At 39.1% G+C, this 15082-nt stretch overlaps 1 pseudogene; it reads right to left on the reverse strand.

Annotated features, from left to right (window-relative positions):
- Window positions 1-13549: 13549 nt before the first annotated feature.
- The window catches only part of LOC104667057, a 70452-nt pseudogene continuing 68919 nt past the window's right edge, over window positions 13550-15082 (reverse strand).

Here is a 15082-nt window from a genome sequence, read left to right on the forward strand (position 1 = left end):
CTCTCTCCCAATTAAAAACCTTTGGGAAGGCTTCCCCGAAAAAGCTGAAGGATTTAGTCATTTCCCTATTGCAGGGTCAAGTATTCTTTAGAGAAATTCTAAATCAAAGAAAAGAGAGCTAATTCTAGAGGATAATTTCTAATGAGCCATAAAAATGCTCGTCCTTGCTTCTACCCCTTTCTAAATGATGCCTAAACGATTTTCTAATCTGAAATTAGAAACTTTAAAGGAAACATACTTGTCAAAAACTAAGATAAATAAGATAAAATAAAATAAAATAAAATAAAATAAAATAAAATTAAATAAAATAAAATAAAATGAAAATACTTATAAAATGTTAAATTCTGTATGACAAAAACAGAATACAAAATAAAACACAAACATGAAACTAGAAATGTAATTGCAGGGATTAATAACTTAAACATACAAAAAATCCCCACACAGCAATGAGGAAAAACTAATGTCCAGTAAAAAATTGAACTGAGGAATTAGCAAGCAAACAATTAGCAAAATGGCTAATAACAGAAAAAATATATTCAACCTCATTAGTAATCGAGTATAACTAATACACATTTAAGCAATGAAATATAAATATACTTATTTGTTTTACCTACAGTGAAAATATTTTTAAATGAAAATACTCAGTATTGGTAAGGATTCACAGAAGTACGAGAATAGGGACAAAATTGATACTGCCCTTACGAAGGAAATTTAGCCATAGCTAGAAAACCCTTAAAATTTTGCAAGTCATTTAATCCATCAACTGCAAGTTTGGGAATTTAGACAAGGAATATAATTGTGGTTGTGGGCAAAAATTTGGCTACAACATTGTTTACTGAATTTCTTTTTCTTATTTTCTGGGTACGTAGTAGGCGTATGAGATATTTTGATATAGGCATATGATAGGTAATAGCTAAATCAGGGTAAATGGAACTGCCCATCATCTCAAGCATGTATCCTTTCTTTGTGTTACAAATAATCCAATTATACTCTTAGTTACTTTGAAATGTACAATAAACTATTATTGACTGTAGTCACCCTGTTGTGCTATCAAATACTAGATCTTATTCATTCTGACTATATTTTCATAGCCATGAATCTTTTTTTTGTAGTAAAAAAGTAGATACATGCATATTTTCAAGAATAGGAAAATTTAATGAATAAACTATGGCATATCCAGAAAATAAAATATTATGAATTTAAAATAATGCTTTGAAAATTATTTAATGACATGGAAAAATGTTCTTAGTATATCATTAATGGGAAAAAGCAAGGCTTCACATCCATGGAGATTGGTCCCGGGATCCCAGTGGATATCAAAATTCAAGGATGCTCAAGTCCCTGATATGAACTAGCATAGTATTTGCATCTAACCTACACACAATCTCTCAAATACATTAAATCTTCTCTAAATTACTTATAATGCCTAATACATTGCAATTGCTTTATAAGTAGTTGTTATACTATATTGGTTTCTATTTGTATTATTTTCTATTGTACTGTAAAAAATTTTTCCCAAATATTTTTGATCTGTGGTTGGTTGAACTAATGAATGCAGAACGGGAGAAACAGAGGGCCCACTGTTTGTAAAATATGACACTCTTTTTATAAAACATATATGCATGTGTTTATATAATCAGAGAGAGGGGGCTATATTTGTCTTGGAGAGAAAGACTGTCTATCTTACTCTTCTTTGCAAACTCAAAACCTGGCATGGTGCCTGGAACAGAGTTATGTAGTAAGAGTGTACCAAGTCAATCACATGTATAAATAAATTGGTAATAAAGGACATTCCCTAAAATGTTATTGGCTATTGAGGCTGAGATTAATTACGTTTTTCTTTCTTCTCTCTGTTTACATTTATTTTGGGGGTTTTATACAATGAGCAAGGATTATTTTTGTGACTTCATAAAAAGTGTAGCCCTATGGAAAGCTTTAAATTTGTTGGAAATAAATTTGTGGATCTTAAAGGGAAGGATTTCAGTCATGATACAGCAAGTTTGCCTCTATTGGTCACGATCAACTCTTTCTTAGACATAATTTGAGCTAATTCAAAAGCCTACTCATTGCTGGGGTTTTTCTTCCCATAGAAAAGTGAGTGGTGGCTCACGTCTGTAATCCCAGCATTTTAGGAGGCCGAAGCAGGGGGATAGCTTGAGCCCAGGAGTTCAAGACAAGCCTGGACAACATAGGGGAACACTGTCTCTATTAAAAATAAAATAATTAACCTGGCACGGTGGTGCATGCCTGTGGTCCCAGCTATTCAGGAAGCTGAAGTAGGAGAATCGCTTGAACCCTGGATGGAGGTCAAAGCTGCAGTGAGCCGTGATTGCACCACTGCACTCCAGTATGGATGACACAGGGAGGTACTGTCTCAAAAACAAACAAAAATAAGAAGAAGAAAGAAGAAGAAGGAGAAGGAGAAGAGGAAGAGGAGGAGGAGGAGGAGGAGGAGGAGGAGGAGGAGTGAGTCCTCCTATAGACTTCAGAATTAAGATAAGACAATAAAATTCTGAATCATCCCACCTTACACAGTAAGCGGAGACAGAGTAACTGAGAAGATCCCCTGGAGACACCTCAGAGACCAAGGTTCTAGTGCCAGTTGTCCAGTAACTCAGATGGTGAAAGCATTACAGACAACGACATTAGGCTTTGATTTTCTCTTTCACTTTTGCACTTGCTTTAATGCTTGTTTGAAGCAACGTGTGTATCTTACGTCATCTAACGACAACATTATAATTGGAGGGACAGTTTAGTTGCTTTAAGACTAAAATTTCTGGCTCCATTACATCCCTTATGTAGAAGGGAGTGGCCTACTACAACAAATAAGCAAGGGTGCCACTTCGTGGCAGCTCACTTACTGTACACATGGTTCCTGAGCGCTGGAAGAAACTTAAGAAAAAGTTGAAAAGAGGTAATAATATTGCAGAGATTGGCCTAACATGCCTCAACAGCTTCAGTGCCCTGAATCGCAAAGGTTTCCTTCTACCGAGGATTTTAGTTTTCAGAAATGTGACAGTTTTGGTCAGCGTAGAAAAAATATCAACCTGAATTGCCGTTATCTCTACCATAAGTTACTAAACAGGAGGCTCTTCTGGAGATTAACTACTGATCTCTCATAACACCGTTTATAACATAACCAAAATTATCTGGTTTCGGGGAGCTATTGTCCTCTCCTCATTATTTATTCTGGTATTTAATGAACGTTTATCATACACCTTTATTTTCCAGGAACTGCGCTAGACTCTGGGAACATAAACATGAGAAAGATACACTCTCCAGTTGGTGAAACGCTCATACTGTATGTTAAATAAAATTTCTAGAAGGCCATTGGTTTCAACTGAGCTCCTGCACTAGGCCCCAACAGACCAAGCCAGAAGGTTTTAAAGGAAAAGCCTTTAAAAAGGAACTTTTCCAGCGGGCGTGGTGGCTCACGCCTGTAATCCCAGCACTTTGGGAGGCCCAGGAGGGTGGATCATGAGGTCAGGAGATCGAGACCATCCTGGCTAACATGGCAAACCCTGTCTCTACTAAACACACACACACACACACACACACACACACACACAAACACACACACACACATTAGCCAGGCATGGTGGCACATGCCTGTAGTCCCAGCTACTCGGGAGGCTGAGATGGGAGAATCGCTTGAACCCAAGAGGTGGAGGATGCAGTGAGCCGAGATCATGCCACTGCACTCCAGCCTGGGTGACAGAGTGAGACTCCGTCTCAGCAACAACAACATTAACAACAACACCTGACTCTTCCATCACTCCCAACAGAGCACCACTCTATTTTTTAGATGAGATGCTACCTGACTCATGAATCACAAATAAAAGCCAATTTGACCATTTAACTAAACTTGTTGGAATTTTGTCTCTTAACATTTATCATGAGCTACTATGCTGAATGATCTGTTGTCAACTAGGCATCACCGTCATTCCTTTTAAGGTCTTCTCCCACAATCCATTTACCTAGGACGTGGAACTCCCCATAGAAGTCACTCAAGATTTGGAAGACAGAAGAAAAAGAGAATTTCTATCCTCTAGAGGCAACTTCATCTTGACTGAAGCAAATGAGAGCTTCAGAATGACTCCCTGGTGAGCTCTTGAGAAGTCATCTGTGTCACTGCTACACTCGGAGGCAGTGGGGGACCTCTTAGAGATTCCTAAGACTTGTAGCAGCTTGCTGGTAAGTTCCTGAGAGGCCCCTGCCCTGTCACTTCTGGATGAGATCTCCAGTGTCTGCTTTCCCTCCATGGCTTCCCTGGCCTTCAATACTTTCCAGCTTTTCCAACAGTCAAGCAAGCCCCTAATTCCTAATAACAAACCCCTTCTGCCCCCAAAACATGGAGTGTCTTCTGTTTTCCTGACCAACCCTGACTGACTCAGACACATAGCTAGATAATTCACATAACTAGGTAATTCTACAATATTGCTGTAGTGTCATGAAAACCAGACATCAGATTTTGTGAGAATTGAGTAACAGGAAAGTATCCCAGCTTTAGAAGATTAAGGGAGGCTTCCCAGAGAAACTGACAGCTAAGGTAAGTCTGAAAAATGAAAATAAATTATCTAGGTGCAAAGAAAGATTCAGAAACTAAGATATTTAGAAAAAAAGTTAGGTTTTTAGAAGGACTGGATAACCAAAAATAAAAGTATATTTAAAGGGGAAAACACACAAGACTAAAACAGTTACCAAACTTACAATAAGCCTGTTGGTGAAGAATAAAACAACAGGTTTCTTGCATGATTACCATTCCTGTAAAGCTCATTATACGTTTGTAGAAATCAGTGTGGCAAAATGCAGTAATGCTGTTGGTGCTTCATCTGCCTCAAACCCTTACCAGATTAGTACACCAAGTTCCCCAGCTGCTGTGAGTGATAGCCACCAATGGCTCACAAGTGCACACTTCTCTGAAGAATTGCTATTCACCTGGAAGTTTCTGGAGGACTTTGCCTTCCTCCAAAGGCATTCACAACTGAGGGCTGATATACAGGCCTGCAAAACCTGACCCCCTCACCTTAAGGTGATGCCAACTTTGTGATGCTTTTCAAACTCTCTGTGGGAGTAGGCTAAGGATGAACTACCACAGAAAGTTCATCTTTGCTTAACTTTTCCCCTGTCCTAGGGTTACATGCCTGTAACCCTAGCACTTTGGGAGGCCGAGGCAGGCAGACTGCCTGAGCTCAGGAGTTCAAGACCAACCTGGGCAACATGGTGAAACCCCATCTCTACCATAATACAAAAAAATTAGCTGGACATGGTGGCACATGCCTGTAGTCCCAGCTACCTGGGAGGGTAAGGCAAGAGAATCACTTGAACCCAGAAGGTGGAGGTTCCAGTGAGCTGAGATTGTGCCACTGCACTCCAGCCTGGGTGACAGAGCAAGACTCTGTCTCCTAAATAAATAAATAAATGTGTATGCCTTTTTCTTGTTAATCTGTATTTTGTTACAAGTGCCTCAGCCATGAACCTAGGGTGGATGAGGAAAATATTATTTTCCTTTCCTACACGTACAGCCTTTTTTCTCCACTGAACAGAGTAATGCCTGACAAGAAAGCACTGAACACAGGATTGTTGAAGGAATGCCTCAATGCAGAAGTGAAATAAAACTGCACAAAAAATTCCTTCTGGTGTTTAACAATGTTCTGGTCCTTATATCAAGAAGAGGAGTCAAGGGAGGGCGACTGAGTGTGTGAGTTATACAGAGTATGTGGAGATTAATCTATCTAGATTAATGTTAGCACACAGGACATGGTTTGTTTGACCTGAAAATTCTTAAACATTTTAATTGATATTTTAAAATCAGGAATTTTTTTCACAAAAATCTGGGTATCTGGATTCTCTCACAATAAAAGACCACCAGTGTTGCCACATGACATCAAAAGCCTCGATCTGAGGAGTGGACTATACCTGGGCTTTCTTTGCCATTGGCCACAGCTCCCCACCCCTGCCCAAGAGGCTTCACAAGTCCACCTGCCTGGCCCCTTGCAGCATATGTTCTGGTTGGGTGATAATGTATGACATTACATATCACATGGTCCATATGTCCACTGCTGTCATCACAAACTTTGTTGCCGGTTCTAGTCCTTTTGCATTGCTACAAAGGAATACCTGACACTGGGTAACTTATAAAGAAAAGAGGTTTATTTGACTGACAGTTCTGCAGGCTGTACAAGCATGGCACCTGAATCTGCTAGGCTTCTGGGGAGATCTCAGGGAAGTTTTGCTCATGGTAGAAGACAAAGGAAGAGCAGGCAGGTATGTGGCCAGAAAAGGAGCAAACAGTGGGGGTGGGGGTGGGGGAAGAGCCTAGATTCTTTTAAACAACCAGATCTCATGTGAACTAACTGAGCAAGAACTCACTCATCAACAAGGGGATAGCACTAAGCCATTCATAAGAGATCTTCCCCCATGACCCAAATACATCCCACTAGGCCCACCTTCAACATTTGAGGTCACACTTTAACATAATTTGGGAGGGAATAAACATCTAAACCATATTACTGCCCAAAGAACGCACTTTTTTTCTCCACTGGCTCTCCCCAACCCTTTCTTTCTCCTATATTCCCTATCTCAGCTTGAAAAACCACCTCCCCCACCACTAGCCAAGATGAATCAGAGTCAGGGTGAACCACGGGACATAGTGTATTTCAATGACAGGAAGATGGAAGAAAGCTGGCTTTGCAATGCAGTCCAAGGTCTGTGACATTACGTATCACATGGCACAATATGACAAAGATGTGTACAAAATCATTAGCTGGGGTTTTGGTTTTAATCTATGAACACAAAAAGTGCGAAACTACAAATTAACAGATGCACAAGATTCAGATTTTAAAAGTGACAGAAAAATTCCCCGAAGTTTGTGGAACAGTCAGTTGAGTATCATCTTGCTCCACCTTGTGGTCATTTGGGAGCATACAACCTAGATAACTCATGTGCCAAATACAACAGATAATGTCTTACATTATCCTTGGTCACAGGATAATGTAATAGAATTGCTATAACGTTGCCTTTGGTGTGTTTAGCAAAGCTTCGAAGCTAGCAGTTTATTGAACTTGATCTGGTCAGTTGGTAAAGAGCCCCAGAAACCCGGCCACTTTATCCAATAATGACTCATTCTTTTTAACTGTGTTTTCTTCTCGCTTCCTGAAATGGACCAACATAAATGCTGGGTTCTTCCCTGCTCTTCCACTTTCATACCTGCTGCTCCATAACTTCCAACACTTCCACTAAAACTACTGCCTGTGAGTTCTTTGCTGGCAAGAACTAAAGGCACTTCTTGCACAGAAAGGAGGTCATCATAATGGTGGCTCACAAAGTTCTATGAGTCATCTATCTACATATGAAAATTGCCTTGTAATATAGAACTCTTTTCTGTGGTATCCATTATAGTTGATAGATTATTCCATTGGCCACAAATTGACCATATTCTTGTTCAGTGTTTGGGCTGCTTGTACAATGTTTCTTCAACCATAAAATGGGGATGGTACCAACAGTGGGTGCCTCTCAGAATTGTCATAGAGACTGAGTATGGTCTTACACCAGGGTTAGGTGCACAGTTAGTCATCAGCACACGTTAGCTGATATTATGTGTAACTAAGTGCTCAATAGACATTTTGCATTTTAGCTATATTTGCATAAACTGACAAGTCAGTGTTCAGTAGAGTGGGTGATTATGAAAATGAGTTTATGTAGATTTTTGCTACATTCAAAAAGCAAATAACAGATTTGAGTTTGTTCACATCTTTTCTTACCTTCCAGAGTATAAAGGATCTCACTTATGTAAGAACACACATTGTGCAGGTATCTTTAGGCTAGTGGATCAAAGAAGAGGGAGACAAAAGGTTCACAGAAACAATACATATACAACTTCATAGTGGCAAGTACAACAATCATATGATGCCTACAAGTTAAAACTGCTCACTAAGTACCTATAGCAAATTATAGAACTTCTAGAACTTCTAGGCTTGGATGATTTTATGAAATAAAGATGTCATCTCTTCAATTTAGCATAAGATAGTTTCCCCTCACTACTACCTTTCAGAAAAGGCATAAAATTGCCTCCAGAGAAAAAAATATGTTGCGGCTGCCACCCTGTGGTTTTGTTTTGTATTATAGCCCTCAGATATTAAATAAATGTTTTATATAGCCACAGCCAATTTCTAAAATATACTGGCAACTTCTAGGTATGGCTTTCTTCCTAGTATTGTTAAAAATTCACCAAATTGCAAAGAGGACTATGAATTAGTTTATTGGTATCAATTTATTGACTAGGTGGGACCTGAAATCAGGTAAAAACTCACAGAGATCAAAATCACATCTAAGTCACAGAAGAGCTAAATTGCACCACTGATGCATACACATACATGCTCATGACAACTTTAAAAAATTAAAATAGTATCTTATGCTGAAATTTATAGATGTGTTAAATAACTTATGAGCTACCTATAAAGCAGACCATATACTCCCATTAACAAGACAGAAAAAATATGGAATTATATTTTTTCAATGTACATAATTATATTCTATAGTTTATCCCTTGGAAAGGTAACAGAGTAGGGATTAAGCATAAGGTGTCGAAAACCCTGAACCTGGGATCCAATATTCCACTTCTATTATGTGTTAGCTATGTGATCTCAGGCATGCAATGTAACCCCTCTGTATTTTGCCTTCCTCATCCGCAAAACATGGATGAGCTCAAAGGAACAAACTTCACAAGCTGTTGTGAAGACTGATTACAGCTTTTAGAGCAGTCCTTGGCACTCAGGAAGGGTAACCAATTAATGTTAACATTTACTCTGTATAACCAAAATTATAATAGTATGAACCAAATTGGCTTTATTGCTAGAAATCAGCCTTTCCCCTTCAAACTGTTCCATTTCTCACCCATGATCAGATACTGATTCCCCCATTTCTTTCATTCTGCCTCCTTCTGCCAACACACTGATGTCATGGCTGCTGCTGACCCCTGAAGGGCAATTTTCTGCTGGAGCTGGAGGCCCTCAAATGACTGACTGCATGATGTCAAAATTGCTCCTGAGTAGGGTTTTCTATATTTCTTCTGTTTTATTCTTTTTGAATATGTTTTGTTGTTGCCGCAGTTATTCTACTGCTGCTGAATTATGTTTTGGACAGATGGGGAGCAGATCACTTTTTTTTTTTTTTTTTTTTTTTTTTTTTTAGTTTATGAAGTGCCATCTCCAGCCCTGAAATAGACTTCCACATAAGTACATCACCCAGAGATCCTAAACTCTGGGCTTGGAGCCCCTGCACAGTGGAATTCCTCAGTTGTCACCCTCAAAAAGGGGTGAATATATTTCTTGCATAGGAGAGTGAATTCAATATTTTGTTACTAAAGAGCAGATTTGAGGAGTCACTAGTGCTGTTTTCCAAATATTTTATTTTCCTTTCTGATATATGCTCCCTTGAAGTTAGGTGTGGCCACATGACTTATATGTAATGTAAACAAAAGTGATGTATCACTTCAGAGTGGATGCTTTAAGTTTCAGTAAATAATTCACCACATGGCCGGGCGTGGTGGCTCACGCCTGTAATCCCAGCACTTTGGGAAGCCGAGGTGGGTGGATCACAAGGTCAGGAGATCGAGACCATAGTGAAACCCCGTCTCTACTAAAAATACAAAAAATTAGCTGGGCATGGTGGCGGGCATCTGTAGTCCCAGCTACTCAGGAGGCTGAGGCAGGAGAATGGCACAAACCCGGGAGGCAGAGCTTGCAGTGAGCCGAGATCGCGCCACTGCACTCCAGCCTGGGTGACAGAGAAAGACTCCGTCTCAAAAATAAATAAATAAATAAATAAATAAATAAATAAATAAATAATAATAATTCATCATTTTCTCCATCCCCTGCCTTGCTGATGGTGGAATGATGTCAACGTTGTGCCTCCATCAGTCTGGGTTCTAGAGTACTTAAAACCCCCTCAACAATGTGCAGAGCCCCCGGTAGGCCAAGGTGGACATACAGTTTGAGCAAAACAAACAAACAAACAAAAAACCACAAAACCCTTTTGTGGTAATGCACTGAAATTTGGGGATTGTTTTCTCAGTTCACCTAGTGTATGCCATTACAGAAAATGATTAGCCTCACTGCCATCCCTGGGAGATTCCCTGAACTCCCTGTTCTTGCTCCCGATAAAAGCCCTTTCCCTTAGTCTCCTGATTCACACCAGAGACCCAGGCTATAGTTTCAGGCTGACATTGCAAGACAATATTTAAAAAAGAACAACTCAGAGGTTCTGCAGTCAACCAACCTGGCTAATTTGAGGTTCCACCACTTAGTAATTAGCCAAGTGACTGAGAAATGTATTTAATATGTGCAAAACGGGGGTAACAGTGTTTACGTGTTCCAGTTACTATGCCTGTGTAAGAAACCACAAAACTTAATGGTGTCAAACAAGCTTTTATTATGATCACAGATTTGTGAATGAAGAACTTGGGCAGAGCACAGAGCAGGAATGGCTCATGTTTCCTTCCCATGTGTGGGCTCCTGGTAGATGACTCAAATATTAGAAGTTGGAGTCACTGGAGGCTCACTCCCTGACACAGCTGGCAGATGTTGGTAGCTGTTGTTGGCTGTCGACTGAGCCCTTTGATAGGGCAGTCAGCCCTATCACATGTACAGCCTCTCCAAGTGGTCTGGGCTTCCTTATAATATACATCAAAAGAGAGAAAGCAGAAGCCAGATCACCTTTTGTGACCTGGTTTCAGAAGTCACGCAGCATCACGTCCCCTGGATTCTACTACAAGGCAATTGCAAAATCCTGCCCAGGCTCAAAGAGAGAGGAAATAGCCTGCTTCCTCAGAGGGGTAGCCAGGCTCTGGGAGAGTACATGGCACCGGGAAACTGCTATAGCCACTTTTAGAAAAGAAAATCTGCCACATTTCCTAGGATCGGAATGAGCTAAAATATAAAAGTACTTAGAAAAGCTGCCAAGTATGTGCTTGGTATTGATTTTTCCACTACACAGTCTAGAAACACACATAACCGCCTGCCTGAGCAACTTCCACTCTGCTTCTTCGTAGCCAGACTTTCCCTTCCTAGGGACCTACTCTGAGGATCCTTTATCACGGATTCTAGACCAAACTAAGGCAATTCCAAGATGGGAGGCATTCAGGAGCATGCTCTGACTCTGTGGCCTCAAGGTGTTCATACCACAGTCTAATTCAAGCAAAATTTCCCACAAAGTATAATCCTTTGGAGGCTGGGCTATGACAGGCTTAGGATTCTTTCCTTTTTATATTTTTCTTATAAAGGACTTAAGAAGCTTTCAGGCCTTATGTTAACCAAGATAATCTACCTACACATTTACAATTGTCCCTTTATAGCAAGAGATCTTCAAGAAAACATTAAAACTTTAAAAGTAGATTTTAAGTGGATTTTGCTTTTTATTTTTTTTAAATAGAAGTGTATCATTCTGTCAAACTATTTGGTACCTTTCAGCGGATTTTAAGAGAAAGTGAAATGAACCTCCAAAGGGCAGGTCATTCATGACAGTGCTCATATCAGACTGAAATGGCAGAATGACATCAGCTAAAAATCCTTTAGTTCATGCTTAAAAGCAATGGACTACTGGTTGTTAGAGATGCTGTGTAGATTATTGCCTCCTTGGGCACTAAATTACCAATATCCAGGAAAACTGACTTGGCCAATAAGTGAGCTATTAAGTCATATGTACAACAACCCAAGGACCACCATTACTTCAAACCTTCTACAATTTAAATTGCAAAAGAAGAGAAAAAGCTATCTTTATTCTTTGTGCCAAGAACCTTCTGTAAATCTTGTGTGTGGTTTGAAACCCAGGAAGTTGCTGCCATTATAATTGACCTATAGTTTGCTGCTATGAAATTGCCTTAACTAAGTGTCTTTACTATGAAATTTTTGGGTGATAATTAAATATGACAGATCTCAGTCACTAAAGTTAAAAATCTAGAGCCAAACTCCACTCCCTGGAAAACTGGCAGTTTGGGGTTTATGTTAATCTTGTCACATACACTGTACAATCATTATCAACAAAGTTTCCCAAGTATTTTCGATGTCGTTTAGCTTGGCTGTCTGAGGCTCTACCAGGAATAAATATGCCTAGAATCAAATCAAATCTTTCTAGGTTTTGGCAATTTAAGCACCTACAAACACAAGATAATCATTAAAAGTCATCTACTAGGGCTGGGTATGGTGGCTAACACCTGTAATCCTAGCACTTAGGGAGGACAAGGTGGGTGGCTCCTGGGTGAGGCCAGGAGTTGAGACCAGCCTGGCCAACATGGCAAAACCCCATCTCTACTAAATACACAAAAATTAGCCAGGCACATTGGCATCTGCCTGTAATCTCAGCTACTTGGGAGGCTGAGGCACAAGAATTGCTTGAACCCAGGAGGTGGAGGTTACAGTGAGCCGAGATAGTGCCTCTGTGCTCCAGCCTGGATGACAGAGCAAGACTGTCTAAAACAAACAAACAAACAAACAAAGAAAATCATCTAATATTAATGACATTTCCTCAGTTTCTTAGAGTTATTCTTAAATTGTAAATAAAGGCCTAGCCTATAGCTAGCCTAAAGTATGTCCTTCTTCCAACTTTATCTGTACACCAGCGGTTCCCTTTTCAAAATTTTTTGAGAGCTAAATTCACCTTTATATTTCAAAATGTTGTCCTTAAACAACCAGTAAGCATTCAAATGAAAATCGTTTACCTGTTCTTTGAATGTGTTATTATACTTTCTCTTTCAAGTAGGTCTAGACTTTTATCAGAAATGTTTAGTTAGCTTGGTTGTTCCTCTAGAACAGCCATCAACAAACTGCAGCCCATGGAACATATGTGGCCCACCATTGGCTTTTATAAGTAACTTTTAATAGAACACAGCCATGCTCATTTGTTTGCATATTGTCTATGTGACTGCTTTTGCACTGTAATGGCAGAGCTGAACAGTTCCAAAAGAGGTCCACAAAGCCTAAAATATTTACTCTCTGACTCTTTATTAAAAAAGAAAAGCCTGACCCCTGCTCCTGGACAAGTCTCCAGAAGCGACTTTGGCTCAACATAAAAGAGAAAAAAATGAAAAATGAACGACTATCTTGCAAAATAGAGTTGTCATGAATTCCTATAGAAGACTCAAGTCTTGAGTCTGCCTAGGGAGCTGTTAGGAATGCAGGCAGAACAAAAGTAATGTAGTCCTTTGATGACTAAGATGAGGCAAAGACTGGAAGAAAGCCATGTGAGCACAAGACAAAAATGTCATCTAAAGCAGCTTTGCCAGGAGAGTGCTGTGAGTTCTTGCGGACATCAGAGCATTTTTCCTTTTCCTAGATTACCCTCCACTTTACTGTGATACAGCAAAAAATTTCTAGTTACCTCTTATGAAGAGACTGTATGAACATAAATGACTATAGCAATGTTTTAGATTTAGGGCTTTTATTTTTTTCAGACCCAAGTTAGCCTGTATTGACTCTCATTGTTCCCCTATCTACCCACAGACCCCCTACAACAAGAATAAATATATGCTTTCACATTACAGCATAAAGAGCACCTAAGCTTTGGCCGCTGACTTGTAGTGGATCAGTGTGCGGGCAGAAGGGTCAGTGGCATTGATCCACTTGGGCATCCAGTAATGACTCAGCCAGTCAGCCTGGCCTGGTTAATGGCATTCAAAGATTTGATAGTAGTAATATCCTCCTTTGGTTTTAGGAATATTGAAGGGAAATTTTTGGGCTGCATTTGCCATAATTGCATCATCAACCTGTAAGAATAAGCATATAAAAACAAAACAGTTTTTTAAAATGGCATGGAAATACTTATATTTACTCTGGTTTCACAAAATAGAAAACATTAAGATAAGACATGACTGTAAATTGCATGAGACCCTTTGAATCACCCATCACTCAGAAAATGTTAAAGTATTCATAATATGCATAGCTGCAGTGACTTTTAGAGAACATTCATGTGCAAATTTTTAATTCTTGGTGGCTCTGTTTTAGTCATTTGTGCCTAACAAGATCTGTGTTAAATGAAGGTGTTAAATGTGTTAAATGTGTTAAATGAAGGTCAGTGATGGTTAGTAGTAAGTCTCCTCTCTCTTTCAATTCTAGATGGTACTTTATAATCCTTTATGCTACTTAATTATTATATAATTCTCATAAAAGAGATAATTGTTTACAGAGACGATGAATCTCTCTTACAGGGACAAAGCATTCAAACTAAATACAAAATGAACAGCAATGACAGCTCTGCATCCAAAGTCCTATTCCTGAAAATGTTTTAAAAGTAATTATACCTGATGTTCAACGTATTCCTGTAAAATCTTAAACCAGGAATTCTTAACTAAAGTTATTCCATCACTGAAGGCTTCTTTTGGTCACCAGAGAATCTCTTTGAGTATCAGATTGGAGTCCTCAAATGTCTCTCTAAGGAGATGTTTTTCTATCACATTCTGACATGAAAAAAAAGGAGCACCAGTAAAAGTTACAAACATAATCTGATGGCAATGAACTGTTTTATCTTGAGTTGATTTACCTCCCTTTGGAATTCTCATTTCTGGTGTCAGAGACAAGTAATCGGAAGGAAATTGATGATCTAGAAATGGGACTCTCAGTTCAAGGTTTAAAGGAGAAAAGAAGAATATCTAAATTAAAATGGGTGTGTAGTGCCCAACAGTTTAGGTACTGATTCAGTTTTCCATCAGTTCAACCAGATCCTAAGAAATGTTAAGGTCATACAGTCACAAGCCTCTGAATGACTGCCCTACACTAATGAATGAATATAAAAAAATCTTCATTTAAAATAATATATGTATCATGTCATCTAAGGAGTAAAACTAACTGCTTGAGACTGTTATTTTTACTTTCCTTTTTTAGGAATAGTTAAATGCATATTTCAAAAAGCAGAAAAAGTTACAAATCATGAGTGACCCAATCATTAAGAAGATACCTTGATTGGACCTTTCTAAATCAGTGTTTTCTAGGTGAGACCATCTCTTCTAACAATTGTGATGACAACCACTGGTTAACAATTCACATACAATATGGAATATAAACCAGTGTTCCACTATATTTCGTCAAATGCC

This window comes from Rhinopithecus roxellana, chromosome 9, assembly GCF_007565055.1.
Source record: "Rhinopithecus roxellana isolate Shanxi Qingling chromosome 9, ASM756505v1, whole genome shotgun sequence".
In the NCBI taxonomy this organism is placed as follows: Eukaryota; Metazoa; Chordata; class Mammalia; order Primates; family Cercopithecidae; genus Rhinopithecus; species Rhinopithecus roxellana.